At 45.7% G+C, this 19,850-nt stretch overlaps 1 protein-coding gene across 1 annotated transcript in view; it reads right to left on the minus strand.

Moving 5' to 3' along the window:
• Positions 1–19,850, minus strand: part of ANKRD52 (ankyrin repeat domain 52) — a gene marked incomplete in the record, with an annotated part of 2,835,210 nt that overhangs the window by 1,291,086 nt on the left and 1,524,274 nt on the right.

The raw sequence follows: 19,850 nt of genomic DNA on the forward strand, positions 1-19,850 counted from the left end.
GTGGCACACATCGAACCTAAAAGTTGCAGGACCATCCTGGCTGGGGCTTTGGATCTTGGAAGCAGGGCTTGAACTTGACCTTGTAAAGTTTGAATCCTTGCGGTAGGAAGAAAGACACGCATCAATTTTGAGTCTATCTCTGCTCCTATGAATCTTATGCGCTGAGAGGGCAGCAAGACAGACTTTGACCAATTGAATGTAATTCCCAGGGTAGCACCCAGGGAGATGGTGGCTTTGAGGTTGTCTATTAGTAGATGCCTGGTGGTGGCAGTCAGGAGCCAGTCGTCCAGATAGGGAAACACTTGGAATCCAAGACTCCTCAGGTGAGCAGTCACTACTGCCAAACACTTGGTGAACACCCTGGGGGCTGTGGTGAGACCAAAGGGCAGTGCACAAAATTGGAAATGACTGTCTCCCAGGCTGAAGCGCAGATACCTCCTGGACGCCTGATGTATCGGTATGTGATAATAGGCGTCCTTGAGATCTATGGAGCACATCCAAACATCCTTCTCCAACAATGGGAGAATGGATTGTAAAGTGACCATTCGAATTTGGACTTCATGACGGACTGGTTTAGTTTGCTGAGATCCAATATTGGTCTCAGGTCCCCTGTCTTTTGGCACTAAAAGAACCTTGAGTAATTTCCAGATCCGATATGGTCTGTGGGGACCGGTTGGATGACTCCTTTTCTAGCAGCTTTGATGCTTCTGCGGCTGCAATTTCCCTTTGACTGGGTGGTGGGTCCGGGATTTTTGGACGGTGGGGTGAGTGTGTGAAGGGAATGGTGTAACCTCCGGCAATAATCCGAAGCACCCATCTGTCCTGAGTGATAGACTCCCAGGCTTTTAGGTGCTTGGCAAAATGGCACCCGACTGGCTCGAGCAGCACAGCCGGGCAATCACCCATGAAGTGTGGGAGGCTTAAGAGCCACGAAAGGACTCGCGGTCTCCAGAATTGCAGGGCCCTCTGCCGCCTCTGGGACGGCGTCTCCCAGAAAAATTTCCCGTCCTCTGCCTCTGGAAGGGGAATCTTCCTGCTGTTGAGGAAAAACTTACGTGATTTGCGGAACCACATCTTTCCTCCTCCTTTAGCCTTGCGATAAGGCCGAAGGCGAGTGGAAAAACGTGCACCTACGTCAGATAAAGTCTTTCCCTCTTGCTCACAGCGGTAAGAGTGTCTTTAACCTTAGGTCCAAACAAAGAGGACCCATCAAAGGGAGCGTCGGCGAAGGAAGACTTGAAGGCCTCCGCAAAATGACACAAACGGAGCCAGGCTTGTCTCCGTAGAGCCACGCCTGTGCCTGCCACTCTGCCCGCCCCTTCGGCCGCATATGAAATGAGCCTCATGGACGAGTTAGAAATCGAGGTAAGGATAGCCAACTGAGAGCTAACCGACTGGGCTAGCTTCTCAGGTAGGTTACCTGAGAGGGAATCTGACAGCTCCTAAACCAGATCCCTCTGTAGCCTGGTAAAATGTGCCAAATAATTCAGGGACCTTAGTGAAAGGCCGCTGAAGTCAGGGTGCGCTTCCCGTACCGGTCCATGCTCCTAGACTCCTTATTAGGAGGATGTACGGACGTTGAAGCCTCTGCCACGTCCTGTTGTGTAGCAGATGCCACCACCATGGCATCTACAACCACGCCTTTTGTCAAGAACTTCTTCTCGGGTGGGGCAGACAAAAATTTGTTAGGGCGAGAAGGCACTGGTTCCACAGTATCTGGATGTTCCCACGCCCTCCGACAAACCAAATCCAGGAGCTCGTCGAAGGGCGGAGACACCCAGGAGGCGGAGGGCTGAGCCCCAAAGGCCTTGAGAAGCACTGACTCATCAGCAGAGGGGGGTTTGGATATCCAGCCGCCTCGATGCTTAAGGATCTCTAAAATGTCTGCGAATGAGACATCATCCGAGGACGACTTTGGGGACCCCTCCGCATCATCAAGATCAGTGTCCGATGTAAGAGACTCGGGGGAGTCCACGTGCTTCCTCTTGCACGATCTCTTCCTTGGGGGCTCCTCCGAAGACAACTCCGAAGAACCCTCAGGAGGAGGGGAACCCCCAGTGGGGGTAACCTCAGGCCCCGGGGCTCCGCTGCCTAGGGACAGGGGAACTGCCAAAGACCCAGTCTCCACGCCCAGGGAAGGTGCCGGTAAAGCCGTAGAGATGGCCGAAGAAGACTTGGCCAAGGCACTCCTCATAGCTCTGAAAGCCGGACCCCAGAATCCTGGGAGTGTCCGGTCCCGAGCCATGATAGCAGACGGAAGTCCCACAGCCGGCACCGAGAGGAGGCTGGAACCGACAGCATAGGTCCCAGCGTCACCCCCGGGTCCGGCCGAAGAAGTCCGCGTGCCAAACTCGGACCCGAAGGCCGGGGTTGGAGTAAGGGTCGGAGCAGACCCTAGGATCTCCACCGGCTCCAACAGCACCTGCTCCGACGGAGCCGAAGCGGTCGGAGGAGGAATGGCAATGGAATGGGTTATCGGCTCCGAAGCCAATTGGGTCGGAGCCGAAACAAATTTTTGAAAGACTGGGGACTGGAACAGTCTTTGGAGCACCCTGTCTATGTCCGAATCTGACATCCTCGATGACCTAGAGGAGACTGAACGGGTTCGAGTTGGCCTCTCCAATGGCCCCAAGGGGCTAGGGGACCGGCTCTGAGGCGACTCGATAACTATCGGCGCCGAAGGATTACCCAAACCAGTTTCAATCGGTGCCGAGGAGGACTTAGGCGCCGAGGAGGAAGTGTCTGAGCGGACAACCTTCATCGGCTCCGAGACCAGTGGAGCCGATGAAGGTGACCCGCCTCTCGATGCCCCAGCCATCAGCTCCGAAGCCAGAGGAGTCGAGACTGGAGGCATCGAGGCAGACCGTTCCGCCCTCGGCTCCGAAGTTCTTGGAGCCGAAGGAGAAGTCTGCCTATGTCTTTTGGCGGTCGGGTCCGACGGACTGGTCGGAGCCGACTCCCTTTTCTTTTTAGCAGGAGAAGGAGAGGATGCTAAAGCTTCTTCAAAAGAGGGTTTTATAAGGTCTTTCAATATAAGCTTATTTTTCCTCTCTTGGAGGACCCTCGAGGAAAAAGTGTGACACGCTGCAGGACTCCTGCAAATGTTTGGCGCCCAAACAATATACACAGAGAGAGTGGTCATCCGTGATAGACATTTTAAAACTACATTTAGTGCATTTCTTGAAGCCCGAAGGCCTAGGAGCCTGAGACATTATAAGTAAAACTGAGTAACTCTCTCACAGACAAAACTTTGTTGGAATAGACTGACCCTACAAAGATTAACTTGCCGTTCACAATGATAGCCCGCAATTAAAATAAAGGCCAACTGAAGACATACAACAGTGAATAAATGTATAAAGGAATCCAAGAACCCCTAAGGTTCAAAAGGGATTAACCAACAGGAAAGGCCCTACGGATGAAGGGAGCCTGTAACCAGAACAAACACCAATCACACACAAATTTTTCACAAAAAGTTTTCAAAACACACACAAGCACAGAGTAGCTGTTAAAACAGCTTTTTGTTAAAGAATTAGCAAATTTCTGACAGAAAAAGTTAGTGAAAAGACACTACTTAGCTCAGCCAGCTCGAGACCACGTCTTTGCTAGTTAGCGGCAAACGAGATCTGGGGGACTGGTAGTGGTGCATCCTGGGATATAGTAAGCTCAGCCAATAAGAGACTTCGCTCTTTGGCATAAGCGTGCCGAGTTGGAGCAGAGGGATCGGCTCCGAACCCATCAGTCAGAATGTAGGCGAGATAGGATCACATAACATCAACTTTTCCTTAATCTACAAGCAAATACACCACATAGGTTGTATAGAGTAGAACAGTACAGTTAGGTCCCAGCAAAGAAGAAAGGGGGATGGTGGGAGGATAACCTGGACTGCAAAAGTGAATACACTCTAACATCTACATTTATGGTAGGTACACAACTGTACTATGTTCATCGTGTTTCACTGTTGCAGTCATTACAATTGGGTTAAATCCCAAAGCTAAGGTTGGGTGGCTGGAGCTAAATAGGATTAGGAGAGGCTATAAGGCCCTGCAGAAGTGCAGTGGCAAAGCCTGCCCTGGATTTAGAAGAGAGAGGTAAGTGGTAGTGCTTTGTAAAGGTATGCACTGAACTCCAAGTTGCAGCCTCTAAGATGTCTTTGGTTGGTACTCCTCTGAGGAAGGCTGCTGAAGTGGCGGCTGCTCTGGATGAATGTGGTCTAATGCCCTTAGGCACTGATTTGCCATGCTGTGAATAGCAGAAACAAATGCAATGGCCTATCCACTTTGAAATAGTCTGTTTTGAGATGGGCTTTCCTTGTGATGCTGCAGCATACGCCACTAGAACTTGATCAGTCTTTCTGAAAGCTTTAGTTCTGTCCAAGTAGAAGCGTAGCTGTCTGTGAATGTCCAAAGAATGCAGAATTTTCTCACCCTTATTCTGTGGGTTTGGATAAAAAGTAGGCAAATGAATTGTTTGGTTAAGGGCCACACTGGACACTACCTCAGGCCTAAATGTAGGGTTTGTCCTCAGCGAAACCCTGTCAGGATGGAAAATGATAAAAGGTTCCACAGCCATGAGCGGCTGTAAGTCTGAGACTCTTCTAGCAGAGGTTATTGCTAGAAGAAGAGCTGTTTTCCAGGATAAGAATTTTATGTCAGCTGCAGAGGCTGGCTAAAACAGAGGCAGTGTGAGTTTTTCCAAGACATAGTTGAGGTCCCATGCAGGTATTGGTGCTCTCCTTGGAGGTCTTGTGTTTTTGGCCCCTCTGAGGTACTGCCTCAGTAACGGATGAGAAAAATAGGTGGTTCTGTATTGTAATGAGCTGAAATGGCAGAGGCATGAATTTTAATTGATGAAAAGGAAAGGCCTTTATCCAGCATCTCAGTTAAGTATTGCAAAATCTGAGGAATATTTGTAACAGTCGTGTCAATGCCTTGTGCTTGGTTCCAAGCACAGAATCTCTTCCATTTGTCTGCAAATGATTTTCTGGTGCTAGGCCTCCTGACCTCCAAAATAACATCAATCACTGCTTTAGAAAGAGGTGTGTCTTGAGAGGCTATATTATCTGCCACGCCGCCAGGTTTAAGGTTTTGAGTTGGCTGTGCAGTATCTAGCTGTCTTGTTGGGTCAATAAGTGAGGAATTTGAGGTAATGTCCAGGCTGGGCATTGCGACAAGCTCTTTAGGATTGGGTACCAGTGCTGGCAGGGCCAGTCTGGGGCAATCAGTATCATTTTTGGTTTCTCCTGTCTGACCTTCAGGAGTACCTTGGGGAGGGGAGGAGAGGCAGAGGAGGAAAGGCATATACTGTTAGATTTTTCCAGCTGAAAGATAGAGCATCCACTTTCCATGCTTGCTTGTGATAAGTCCCTGTGCAGAATCTTTGTACTTGGTAGTTGTGAGGAGAGGCAAATAGGTCTATGGCAGGGCATCCCCAGGTCCTTGTTATCATGCTGAAGAACTGTGGATCCAATTTCCACTCGTGGGGATCCATTAGGTTTCTGCTTAGTTCGTCTGCCAAAGTATTTTTCCTTCCTGGCAGGAATTGAGCTTGCAGATGTACTTGGTAAGTCAATGCTGTGTGCCACAAGTTCATAGCTAGCCTGCAGAGGGGGTTGGAATGTGTGCCTCCCTGCTTGTTTATGTACCACGACTGTAGTATTGTCCGTCTTTATTAGTAGTTGTCCTGGATGAAGTTGATCCTTGAAGGCTGTTAGGGCATTCTGAACAGCTAGCATCTCTTTTTGATTGATATGTAGATGCATTCGACTTGCGGACCATGTGTCCTGAATACATCTTCCTACCCCCAGGCATAATCTAATGCATCTGTTGTCAATGTCTGCCTGGCTGTGGGTAAGGTGAATGGCTGTCCCGTGTTGTGGTGACAGGCTTTTGCCCACCATTGAAACTCCTGTTGCAGGCAGGAAATGAGGGTAATTACTGTTTCCAGGCTGTGGCAATGTTGAGTCCAAACACTTTTTAGATACCATTGAAGTTTCCTCATATGCAGTCTTGCATATGGAGTTAGCAGAATGCAGGATGCCATAAAACCCAAGGCCGGCCTGCAGAATGTTTCTTGCAGATAACTGGGTCTTTGTTGCCAACATTTTGAAGTAAGTAGTCAGTTGTCTGTTTCTCTGGTGTGAGAGAAGCCATCTAGGCAGTTGTATTTAAGCTTGCACCCAGGAATATGATCTCTTGAGAGGGTACGAGTTTTGATTTTTTCTCGTTTACGCTGTACCCTAGACTTGTCGGTAATCTTTTTACAAACGCTAGATGCTGTAGTAGAATGTCCTTGTTCTTCGCTTGAATAAGGCAGTTGTCCAAGTAAGGATATATTTGTATTCCTCTGTCTGCAAAAAGCAACTACTGGTGCCAGGCACTTTGTGAAGACCCTGGGCGCAGTAGATAAGTCAAAGGGCAGTGCAGACAATTGGTAGTGCATTGAGCCAGCTTTGAATCAGAGGTATCTTCTGCATGTTTGTCTGACTGGGACATGCAGGTATGCCTCTTTTAGATCTAAAGTCACAAGCCAAGCCTTCTTGCTCAACATGGGCAGAAGCTGCTGTAGAGTTAACATTTTGAATTTTGGAATATCCAGATGCGTTTAGAATAGATAGGTCCAGTAATGGTCTCCAGGTTTTGCATTTTCTGGGTACCAAGAACAGTCTTGAATAGAATCCGTGACCCGGCTCTTGTTCTGGTACTTGCTGAATGGCCCTCATGTCCATGCCTCTGCCTACTGATTGCGTGGCAGGTCTGGCATATTGTTTTGCCTTGGCAGGGTGTGAAAGTGGAACCTGTAGCCTTGTGAAACTATATTTAGAACCCATTTGTCCTGGGTGATCATGTGCCAATTTTGTGAGAAAAGTGCTAGCTTTCCCCCCAAAGGGGCTGCCAAAAGATAAGTGCTTGGAGATGGAAGTGGAAAGTCATTGAGACTGTTTCCTGAATGGCTGTGATTTTTCCTCTTCGCTCTTGGAGGTATAACCACCCCATTGTTTAGGCCTGTATGAGCCTTGGGGCTGTCATCTGCCTCTGGGGCGTCTGTATCTGCCCCTTTGTGGTCTATCTGGCACTGGAAAGGACCAATTGTTTGTAGGCCAGTTCCTGCTAAATCTGGGAGGCTGTACCTGTAAGAAATCCTTGACTGTTTGCATAGATTTAGCCTTGTCCTCCATTTTCTTCAGCACCTCTGCTGCTTTAGCACCAAAGTATCATGCTGTAAAGAAGCGTCTAATAGTTTTGCTTTAACATGATCCGGCAAATTTTGTTCTTTTAACCAAGCATGCCTCCTAATGACAGAACTTGTAACAGCAGCCCCGCAGGAGGCCTCAAGAGAATCAAAACCACATTGCAAAGTATGCTTTCCAACTTGTTCAGCTGCATGCAATAAATCCTGCATTTCTTTATTGTCTGCACATTCTGCATTTGCTGGCATTTTCTGTTTAAGCAAGGATATAAGATATTGCTGATACTTAAGCATATGAAATTGGCAATTTAAAGCTCTTACAGCCAAGGTAGCAGAGGTATAAATCTTTTTGCCCCATCTGTCTAGGGCCCTAGAATCCCTATCAGAGAGAATAGGGTTTTTTGCAGTAGAAGCCTTGACCCCTTTGGGACCCTGAGAGATGGTTTCTGGGTCAGCTGCAGGGTTCTTAGAGAAATTTATGTGAATCAGGAACCCTGTAGTATCCGTCTGGCTTAACAGGGGCTGGTGGTAAAGAGTCTGGAGAAAAACTGGAGTCTGTAAATAGATCTACAATGTCTAAAACAGGCGGGATAGCAAGGGGCCTGTGCTGGGGTAATAAAAGGAAATCTCTGAGCCTTTTCTTGGATTCTGAGTAATCTTGGCTCTCCCAGTGGAAATGCTCCCTCATAGTATGCAGTGTATCCCCAAAAGAATAATTGTCGGGAGGAGAGGCTGAAGGGAGATTATTCAGCATCAGAATCCTCATAGGGAGGAATAGAGTAATCCTGTTCAGAGGAGGAATCAGAGGAAATGGAAACCTGGTCTGAAGATTCATATTCTAACTCTTGCCTAGGCCTCTTTTCAGGAGGGGGATGCGAACTACTGATCAAAGTAATAAGGTCTTTGGCCATTTTAAGCATCTGTTTTTTAGGCATGGAGGCCTGTCCAGGTGAATGCTGTACTTGTTTCTTTGTCTTTAGAGCTGCTTTAGTCTTTGTCTTTGTAGCTGAAGTAGGTTTCACATATAACTGTGTAGGCCTGAAACACCCTCAGAAGCCGATGCCTGCTCAGCGGCTCCGGACCCATCTGAGGGAATAGTTTCCGAGTGTCCAATACCTTGAGTTTCCAGAGGCACAGTCAGCTCCACATGGGAGTCGGAAGCGGCCTGTGGCTCTGAGGTAGCGGGCATCAGGGACTGCGAAAGCACCTCAACTGAGAACCGGCGAAAGGCCTAGAAGAAGCCTCGTCGTCTGTTTTGGATCTCGGATGCCTGTCCTTTTCTTTTCATTTTTTGTAAACTCCGGTAATCGGCTGATCCGACAGCATTATATAATTATATAATATAATATTCTGCCAAAGTAATGAAATGCAAAACAGTACCGACGCTTAATAGTGCGTTGGTTAAATCTAGCACAAAACCGACAACTAGCAACGCTATGGTCAGGGCCTAGGCAAGGAATACAGTAAGAATGAAAATCCTTATGAGGAATTTGCTTCCCACAAGAAATACAGTTATTAACTTTTTCTGACATCGGTCTGGAGCAAGAAAAAAGTTTCCCCAACGGGGTACTTAGCTTTAATGAAGACTTCGTATCTGAAATTCTAATTTGAAAACTTCAGGAGTCGGCTGACCGGCACTTGCGAACTGCTTTTGCTTCGGGCACCGCGCGGCAAAAAAGACTGAAGAAAATGGCGGCTGCATTTTATATACCCCTGGCGCACTGACGTCAGGGAAGAGGCGACAGCAACAGACGCCGGACCTAGACTTTGGAACTCAGGCCGACTGCGGGTAGCCTGCCAGCAGGATACCCCAATTGTAATGACTGAAACAGTGAAACACGATGAACATCAGGGGGTTGGAGGGAGGGTAACCAGGACTGTAACAGTGAATACACTCGAACATCTACATTTATGGTAAGTGTACACAACTGTACTACATTCCTCATGTTTCACTGTTGCATTCATTACATTTGGGTTGAGTCCCAAAGCTATGGTTGGCAGGATGGATTTATACAGCATTAGGACCAGCTATGAAGCCGTACAGGACAGCAGTGGCAAAGCCAGCTCTGGATTTAGAGAAGAGAGGTAAATGGTAATGTTTGGTGAACGTATGAACTGAGCTCCAGGTAGCAGCTTCTAGAATGTCTCTGGTAGGAATACTTCTGAGAAAGGCTGTAGAAGTAGATGCAGTCCTAGTGGAATGAGATCTGATCCCCTGGGGGATAGTTTTACCATGGTGTATATAGCAGTAACGAATACAATGGCTTATTCATTTGGAAATAGTCTGCTTTGAAATAGCCTTTCCTCTGACCCTGCAGCAAATGCCAACAGTAGCTGATCAGATTTTCTTACAGATTTTGTTCTGTTTAAGTAAAATCTAAGCTGTCTGTGTACATCCAATGAATGTGGAATCCGCTCCCCCTAGTTCTGTGGATTGGGAAAGAAAGTTGGTAAATGAATGGTTTGATTAAGAGCCACAGTGGATACCACCTTAGGCATGAAGGATGGATTTGTCCTAAGAGACACCCTCTCCGTATGAAAAATAATGAAAGGCTCCACTGCTATAAGAGCCAGTAATTCAAAAATCCTTCTAGCTGAAGTGACTGCTAAACGGAAAGCTGTTTTCCAAGAGAGAAATTTTAAGTCTGCAGTAGCAGCTGGCTCGAAAGGAGGAAGACAAAGTTTTTCCAATACAAAGTTGAGGTCCCAGGCAGGGGTTGGAGCTCTCTTGGGTGGTCTTAAGTTTTTGGCTCCTCTCAGATACTGCTTTAGCAGAGGATGAGAGAAGAGGGGAGGCTCTGTGTTGTAATTAGCTGAAATGGCTGAGGCATGGATTTTTATGGAGGAAAAGGACAGGCCCTTGTGAAGCATCTCAGTTAAGTATTGTAAAATCTGAGGAATACTGGGCACATCTGTGCTTATCCCTTATGACTGATTCCAGGCACAAAATCTTTTCCATTTGTCAGCATAAGATTTTCTAGTGCTAGGCCTTCTTGCCTCCAAAACTTACATCCATCACAGGTTTGCTGAGGGATGCTAAGGGTGAATTTAGGTGATTAGCCACACTGCAAGATTCAAAGTTTGGAGCGGATTGGGCAGAATTTGGTTGTTCTGCTGATAAAGTAAGTAAGGTGTCTGAGGCAGGTGGAAGGTGTGACATTGCGCAGGAGTGGGTACCAGTGTTGGCGAGGCCATTCTGGAGCAATCAAAATCATTTCTGGTTTATCCTGTTTGACTTTTAGTAGAACTTTGGAGAGCAGAGGCAGAGGGGGGGAAAGCATAGACTGATAGGTTTTTGCAGCTGAATGATAGAGCATCCACTTTATAGGCTTTTTTGTGATGAATTCTTGTGCAGAATTTGTCCAATTGATAGTTCTGGGGTGAGGCAAAAAGATCTATGTCTGGACTCCCCCATTTCCGTGTCAGCATAGTGAAAATCCGTGGTTCCAGTTTCCATTCGTGTGGGTCCATGAGTTCTTCTGCCAGAGTATTCAGCTTTCCTGGCAGGAATTGAGCTTGTAGCTGTATTTGATAGGTCAAGGCAGTGTTCCACAATGCCATGGCTAGTCTGCAAAGGTGGTAGAAGTGTGTACCCCCTTGCTTGTTTATGTACCACATAACTGTGGTGTTGTCTTGTCTATCATTAATTGTCCTGGATGAAGGTAGTCCTTGAAGGCTGTCAGTGCATTCTGTACAGCTAGCATCTTTTTTTGATTGATATGAAGGTGCACTTGATTTGGGCTCCATTTGCCCTGAATGCACTTCCCTGCCACATGAGCCCCCCAAGCATAGTCTGATGCGTCTGTAGTTAAGTGTTTGGGTGGCAGGGGGTGGAGTGAATGGCAGTCCCTTGTTTTGGTGGCAGGCCTCTGCCCACCATAGGAACTCTAGTTGCAGGCAAGGTATGATAGGAATCATTGTTTCCAGGCTGTGACAGTGTTGACTCCATAAACTTTTTAAGTACCACCGAAGTTTCCTCATATGCAGTTTTGCATATGGAATTAGAAGAATGCAGGAGGCAATGAACCCCAAGCCTTGCAGAAATAGTCTTGCAGATAGCAGGGTTTTTGTGGCCAACTGTTTGAAGTAAGTTACCAAATTAATTTGCTTTTCTGGCGTAAGGTAAGCCATCTATCTCAGCAGTTGTATTCAAGCTTGCACCCAGGAATGTAATTTTTTGAGAGGGTACCAGTTGTGATTTATTTTTGTTTATTGTGTACCCTAGACAAGTTAGAACCCTTTTTACAAACGCCAGATGTTTTAGAAGAATGTGCCTGTTTTCTGCCTGAATTAGACAATCGTCCAGATATGGATATATCTGAATATGTCTGTCTGCAAAATGCAATTACTGGAGCCAGGCACTTTATGAAAACCCTGGGCACAGTAGAGAAGTCAAAGGGCAGTGCAGAGGACTGGTAATGCAAGTAGCCTGCTTTGAAGCGGAGGTATCTTCTGCAAGATTCCCTGATTGGGATATGCAGGTAAGCCTCTTTTAAGTCTAGAGTTACCAACCAGGCATCTTTGCCTAGCAAAGGAAGTAACTGTTGAAGAGTCAGAATCTTGAATTTTGGAATGTCCAAAAATGTGTTTAGAGTAGATAAGTCCAGAACTGGAAGCCATGATTTGTCTTTTCTGGGTACCAGGAAAAGTCTTGAATAGAAACCTTTGTCCCTTTTCCTCGTCTGGTACCAGATGAATAGCCTCCATGTTCATGAGGAACAGTACTTGTTTCTGGGCCTCTGCCCACTGATTTGGTGGCAGGTCTGGCCATCCGTTTGTAATTGGTAACGTGTGGAAATTAAATCTGTATCCCTGGGATACTATATTTAAAACCCATTTGTCCTGGGTTATTAGTTGCCAGTTTCTAGCATGAAGTGCCAGTTTTCCCCCCAAAGGGGTGGCCAAAAGGTAAGTGCTTGGTAAGTGTAAAGGGAAGTCACTGACACCGCTTACCAAAGGGAGGTGCCTTGTTGTCTCCAGATTTGGAGGAGGCGGCACCCCATTGTTTTGCTCTAAAAGTCCCTTGTGACTGAAATCTGGAGCCTTTGGAATGTCTGGGTTTGACTTGAGTGGCTCTCGAAGGACCTGGAAAGGACCAGTTCTTAGTAGGCCAGTGCCTACTAAATCTTGGAGGTTGCACTTCTAAGAAATCTTTCACAGTTTGCATAGATTTAGCTTTATCTTCCATCTTTTTTAAAACTTCTTCAGCCTTATTACCAAAGGGATGGTCCTGTTGTAAAGAAGCATCTAACAATATTGTTTTAACATGATCAGGCAAAGTTTGCTCTTTGAGCCAAGCATGCCTTCTTAGCACAGACCCAGTTACAGCAGCCCTGCAAGAGGCCTCCAAAGTATCAAAACCACATTGGCAAAGTATGTTTTAAAACTTGTTCAGCTGAATGCAATAAATCCTGTAAAATCTTTATTTTCCACACAGTCAGAAATTATCATTTTCTGTTTAAGCAATCCCATGATATGCTGTTGATATTTAAGCATATGAAATTGACAGTTTAAAGCCCTGATTGCCAAGGTTGCAGAAGTGTAAACCTTCTTACCCCATATATCCAGCGCCTTGGAATCTCAATCAGAAGGGGTAGGATTTTTAGCAGTAAGGCCTTAATGCCCTTGGGACTCAGAGAAATGGTTTCAGGATCTGCAACAGGATTTTTGAAAAGGAATTTGTGGGAATCAGAACTCTGTAGTATCTGTCTGGCTTACAAAGAGCCGGAGGCAGAGAATCAGGAGCCACACTGGATTCTGAAAAAACATCAACAATGTCTAGAACAGGAGGTATAGCCAAAGGCCTATGCTGATGAAGAAAATCCTTACGTCTTTTTAGATTCAGAGAAATCCTGACTTTCCCAGAGGAAATGTTCCCTTAATGTATGTAAAGTTTCCCCAAAAGAAAAATCCTCAGGGGGAGAAACAGAAGGAATGGAATCTTCTGCATCAGAGTCCTCATAAGTTTGTATAGACAAATCCTGTTCATTAGAAAAGTCAGAAGAAATAGAATCCTGTTCAAAGGATTCATAATCAATGTCTTGCCTAGGCCTCTTAGAAGGGGGGGGGGGGCTAACCCCTGATCAGAGTAATTAAATCTTCAACCATCTGGATCATCTGTTTTTTTTAGGAATAGGAGCCTGCACATGTGGCCCAGGCGTCATTTTTTTAAACACAGATTTTGATTTTGGCATTAGTTTTGAGGATGGCGTTGATCTAATATACAAATCTGTAGGCCTGAAAACATCCTCAGAAGCCGGTGCCTGCACAGCATTGCAGAGCATCTAAGGTAGAGACATCCGCGGGTTCCATAATTGAAGCATCTGGCGGCATACCAGACCCCGAATGGGTCTCAGTAGAGGCCTGCGAATCAGAAGTAGCAGGTATCAGGGGCTGCGAAACCGCCTCACTGAGTACCGGCAAACTGGCAACTGGCTTAGGAGAAGTGTCGTCAGTTTTGGACCTCGACGGCCTGTCTCTGTCTTTTTCTTTGCGTTTTTTTAGGTATTCCGACGTTTAATAGTGCGTTGATTAAATTTAGCACAAAACCGATAGCAAGGTACGTTGTGGTCAGGGTCTAGGCAATGAATACAGTACAAATGAAAATCCTTATGAGGTATTTGCTTCCCACAAGTAATGCAATTATTAACTTTTACCAACATTGGTAAGGAGCAAGAAAAAGTTTCCCCAATGAGGTACTTAGCTTTTTAGTTGAAGACTTCGGTTATGAAACTCGAAAACGAAAATATCAGGAGTCAGCCGACCGGCACTTGCGAACTGCTTCTGCTCCAGGTGCCGCGCGGTAAGAAAGATTGATGTAATGGCGTTGGCTGCATGTTTTATACCCCTGACGACCTGACGTCATGGAAGAAGGGACAGCAACCGATGCAGGACCCAAGACTATTAATCAGGCCGACTGAGGGCAACCTGCCAGCAGATTACCCAAATGTAATGACTGCAATAGTGAAACACAAAGAACATCTGAAGAATCAGTGTCACTGAAATCTGTATTAGGGACAGAAAAAGACATCACTAAAGTAGCCCTGTCTACCAGTATCAGTCTCATCTGAAACTTTATCCCTCTGAATAACATTGCCTGTAGCTAAAGGCAAGATTTAAAACCTGCAATAAGCCATTAACCATTGTAAGCAATCCATCCTTCTTGACAGAAACTGCACTGCCAGAGGACACATGGGAAGAGGAACTGAACTGGTATTAGCATCCATGTCCTGATCGAGGAATAGCCTGAAGTCTGGTAGAGCTACAAGAGTTGGTTGAAGGGTATGCATACACAAGCAATCCCTACACTTTTCTTTACAACAGTCCCCTACATGCACTAACCAAAATGAAAAACAGCACACTAAAATGATCTCCCCACACAAAATTCTCAAAAGTGTAAGTACAAGAAAGAAAAAAATGTAGGTTGTCAAGAATTGTACACAAGCAGTACATATAATACAACACTTTCAGTTTCTTTTTCTATCTCTTTTCAACTAAAAAGTCAGACAAGCAACCCATTTTAGTGATTAAACAGAGCCCTCACAAAATTAAACAGCAGCTGCTATCAAATTATCAATTTGTTTCCACAAAATGTAGAAACATTTAAAAATTACCGTCTGCTTGACAAACAGATAATTTTTGTGAAAAAATACACTAAAGTGTATAAAAATAGTGAGGGATTCCACAACAGGGACTTATCTGCCAGAAATGGAAGAAAAAGGCTGACCACTGATCCTTTGAAGTCCAAAGGAGCATTATAAGAGGGCAGCAAGAAAGTAGTGAAGAGTTCGGTGCCCAGGCTGTTGGTTTTCCTCCACTAACAAGCTCATGCCATGGCAGCCTGGGCACATTTATGGAGGACACCTAGATGCTTTTGGACTGGCCACTGGATGGCCATTACATTTTAAGCAGGATAGAAACCACTTAAGCTCAGGCCACTGCAGCAGTGAGGCTGATGAACATCAGGGTTTGTAGGGAAATCTGACAGTGGCAACTACAATTTTTCAGGTACTACTGGAGTTTCCTCGTGTGCAGTCTGGCCAGAGGAACCATCAGGATAGAGGGTTGCATATACCCTAGGAGCCTTTGAAAGTCCCCAGGATTTTTTGCTCTGCCACTTCCATGAAGTAAAGGGTATGCAACAGGATTTCTCCTTGGTAAAGGTGATTTCTCTGACTTTTGGAATCCAGATCGGCTTAAAAAAATTATCCTCATAAAGGGTAGTAGACGTAAATGTCTTAAGAAGATTCAGGATAAGAGTTAATTTGGAAAAGGAGATCATAAGTTACCCTCTGAGGTGCCTCCATTTCCTGAGGAAAGAATATCTGCATCAGGCAGTTATCAGGGATGGGTAAATCTGGACATCATTTATCCTTAATGCAGCCATTATTAGAACCAGACATTTGGTAAAAAATCTGGGAGCAGTAGATTGGCCAAAAGACAATGTAAAGTACTGGAAGTTTGAGTCTCCAGCCTTGAAGTGGAGAAACCATTTGTGTTTCTGGACTATGAGAATGTGAAGATAGGCATCCTTTAAACCCATGGAGACCATAAGAGTTTCTAGAAGGATCACAGTAAGGAGTTTTTGTACAGTAAACCGTTCTGAACTTTGGTTCAAACACGACTGTCTTTAGCCTTGATATATGTACATTTGGTCTCCAACACCCCTATGGAACTACAATTTCACTATAGCCTCCAAACAGGCTTTGTGCCTCATGAATGGAGAACAGTAACAGTCATCCCTCTGCACAAAGGTTGGCCACCTACAGACCCCATAAGTCTCACTAGTCTCAAATGCAAGGCCATAAAAAGAATTATCAAGGAAATGATTAATAATGACACAGGAAAGCTCCAAACATTGGACCCAACCCAATTTGTTTTTGTCAAGGGTAGACCATGCCTACTCAAACTGCTGGATGACCTTGAGCAGGTCAGCAAAGCAATGGATGAGGGTAAAATGGTTCACATTGCCTACCCACACCCGGCCAAGGCATATGACACCATATCATACTTGGGTATAAAACCCTTGTGTCACCTGGTTGATAGCCAGATGGCTCTCAGACAGGACCCAAAAAACTAGAATTGGGGAGTCCACCTCTGCAGAGACCAATCACAAGAAGAGTCCCTCAGGGATTGGACCTAGGATGGCTCCTTTTTGGCATTCACTTCACTGAAGTCAAGGTCAATGTCAAGGGTCACTGGCTGACCAAGTTTGCAGACAACTGCAAATTAGGAGCAGTGATAGTATCCCTCAAAGGCACTAATGTTCTCCAGGAAGGGTTGACACAGACAATAAAACGTGTCACAGCCATGGACTAAAACAAAATGCCAAGAAATGTATAATAGTATCCTTCAGAAGTCATCCACCCCTGGTAACTACCATAGTGAGAATACTCCCCCTAAGATCTGACCCAGTAGTCAGGGACTTGGAGATACACAGATAGTAATCTCGCCTTTGAACATCACTTGCCTACAGTGGCAAGGAAATCATTCTATACTGTGCAACTTATAAACAAAAGTATGGCATCTATGTCCACGGAGGTCATTATTTCACTGCAATCAGCAGTCATCAGTTCTATCATGGAGTACAATGTTCCCTTTGGTATGTACATAACCAGGAAAGAATAGCTGTGTAAAATCTTACCATAACCATATATGTCCTTCTCTTCCATGTTGCAGTATTCCAGTTGTGGGATTTCCTGCCCTCAGATGACTCATACGTCGGCTCTTATACAAAAGCAAGCTTAGCTGTTGCAGCATGTGTGGGACGTCAGACGTAAGTCCATAAACCAATGGCCATTAAATGTGACGTCTGCACGCACAATCCTCAGAACTTGAAGGCCAGCAGGTAGATAGGAAGGCCCAGCAGAAGGGATGCCAATGGAGACAGGTGTGTGGCCTTGGTGTCATTTAGTAGATTAATTAGATCCAGGACTTAGTTGGGACTAAAAGAGCAAGCACAGGGGGTAATGGTGGGTGGGAAGGAATACTGCAACATGGAAGAGGGGTAATGGTGGGTGGGAAGGAATACTGCAACATGGAAGAGGAGGACATCTATGGTTAAGGTAAGATTTTAAACAACTATTCTATGTCCTTCTATTCCTATGTTGCACTGTTCCAGTTGTGGGAGAGAACCACAGCTTAGTTGCATGAAAGGGAGGTGGATGCTGAAGAGGATTCTACAAAGCCTTGTAGGATGGCTCTGGCGAATCCTGCCCTAGCTCTGGAAACTTGGTCTAGTTTGTAATGTTTGGTGAAAGTGTGGATAGTGGACCAAGTGGCTGCTTCCATGGTGGATGCCGTGTCCAGACCTCTCATGAATGCCTTGGAGGCGGCCACCCCCCCAGTGGAATGGGCCTTTACTCCCACTGGAGGGGTCTTTTCCATGGTGAGTGTAACGGAGACAAATAGTTTTCCTGATCCAGCAGGTGATGGTTTGTTTGGAGACTGCCTTGCCCAGGGCTCTGGGGTGAAAGGAGACAAAGAGCTGCTTAGATTTCTTAATGGTTCTGGTTTTGTCCGGGTAGAATCTAAGTTCCCTGTGCACATCCAAGGAGTGCAGTATCCTCTCCCCTTCATTAGTGGGGGAGGGAAAGAAAGAAGGTAAGTGGATAGATTGGTTTAGAAACAAGTCATTGACCACCTTGGGCATAAAGGAAGGATTGGTCCGCAGGGTGACTCTGTCTTTGTGGCAGGTGGTGTAGGTGGGGCAGGCCATAAAGGCCTGCAGCTTGGAGACCCTTCTGGCTGAAGTGATAGCCACCAGCAGGACGGTTTTCCAAGTACACATCTATAAGGAAGACGACCCCAGCTGGTACGAAAGGATGCTGGGTTAGTTTTTCCAAGATGTAACTGAGGTCCCAGGTTGGAGGGATAGGTTTCTTTGGCGGCCTAATGTTTAAGACCCTTTAAGGAAGAGCTTTACGTCGAGCTGGCTAGCAAGGGAGGATCCAGGGGTAAGCAGGCTGATATAGCGTAAAGGTGTACTTTCACTGAAGAATAAGAAAGCCCACTTTTAATCAGTTGACACACATGTGAGAACAAGGGAGGCATCCGATGAACAGGGCTCCCCTCCCTTTTTCAGACATCATGTAGCAAATCTTTCCCATTTAGCTAGGTAAGATTTTCTGGTGGTAGATTTCCTTGCCTCCCTCAGGACTGGAAGCACGTCCTCTGAGTAGTGGAGTCTGAAGGGGATCAAAGGTTTATCGCCCACAGAGTCAGGGATAACATCTGCAAGTGTGGATGAAGGAGAGTTCCTTTGTCTTGTGTCAGTAGATCCACCTTGTAGGGTAACTTGTAGTGACTGCCCTTGGCTAGATTGAGAAGTAGGGGGAACCAGTGCTGCCTTGGCCAGTAGGGTGTCACTAACAAGATTTTGGGTTTGTCCTTCTGTATTTTCAGGAGGACTTTCTGAATCACTGGAAAGGGGGGGGGGCATAAAGAAACTTTCCATCCCAAGAGATGCTGAATGCATCCACTTTCCATGCCAGATGGGAGTGTATATGAGCAGAAGGTCTGCAGCTGCCCGTTCTGTGGGGAGGCAAACAGGTCTATTTGTAGAGTACCCCACCGGTGAACTATGTCTAGGAAGACCACCCTTGTCCAGCATCCATTCGTGCTGTGGTGAGGAGGTCCTGCTTAGTAGGTCGCCTTGCTTGTTGTCCTGCAAGGGGATGTAGGTCACCTGCAGGACCAGGTTGTGGCAATAGGCTAGGTCCCATATCGACAGGGTCAGCCTGCACAGCTGGTAGGCCTTTGTTCCTCCCTGTTTGTTGAAACACCACATAACCAAGGTGTTGTAGGTCACTATCTGGAGTACCCCTGGGACCAGAAGGAGAATAAAAGTCTTTAAGGCTGAGAAGACAGCGGTCATTTCCCCGATACTGATGTGATTGCTCTGTAGAGAAGGGTGCCAGTTTTCCTGGACCCTGTAGGGTGCCAGAGTTGCACCCCAACCTCAATCTGAGACATCTGTATGCATTGTTTGGGTTGGGGTGGGTGGTTGCAGTGGAAGTCCTTGGTTTAGATGGACCTGCTGGATTCACCAGCTGATTTCTTTCTTCATAGAGGGAAGGAGGGGAATCTCCTGTTCTAAAGGATGTAGGTGTTGGGACCAAATGTTTCCGAGGTACCACTGTAGCTTGCGCATATTCATCCTGGCCAGTGGTAGCATGGGGACGGTAGCTGCCATTAAGCCCACGAGACAGGAAAGTACAGTTGTGTACACTTACCATAAATGTGGATGTTCGAGTGTATTCACCGTTGTAGTCATTACATTTGGGTAATCTACTGGCAGGTTGCCCTCAGTCGGCCTGATTAACAAAGTCTTAGGTCCTGCGTCGGTTGCTGCCCCTTCTTCCATGACGTCAGGGGTATGAAAAATGCAGCCGATGCCATTACATCAGCTTTTCTTGCCCTAGATGTCAGGTGCCCCCCAAAATGAGGATATATATATATATATATATATATATATATATATATATATATATATATATATGTATATATATATATATATATATATATATATATATGTATATTATATATATATATATATATATATACATATATATATGTATATTATATATATATATATATATATATATATATATATATGTATGTATATATATATATATATATATATATATATATATAATTAAAACCAC

This window comes from Protopterus annectens, chromosome 9.part0 (genome assembly GCF_019279795.1).
Source record: "Protopterus annectens isolate FY-2018-M chromosome 9.part0, PAN1.0, whole genome shotgun sequence".
NCBI classification, from domain to species: Eukaryota; Metazoa; Chordata; order Ceratodontiformes; family Protopteridae; genus Protopterus; species Protopterus annectens.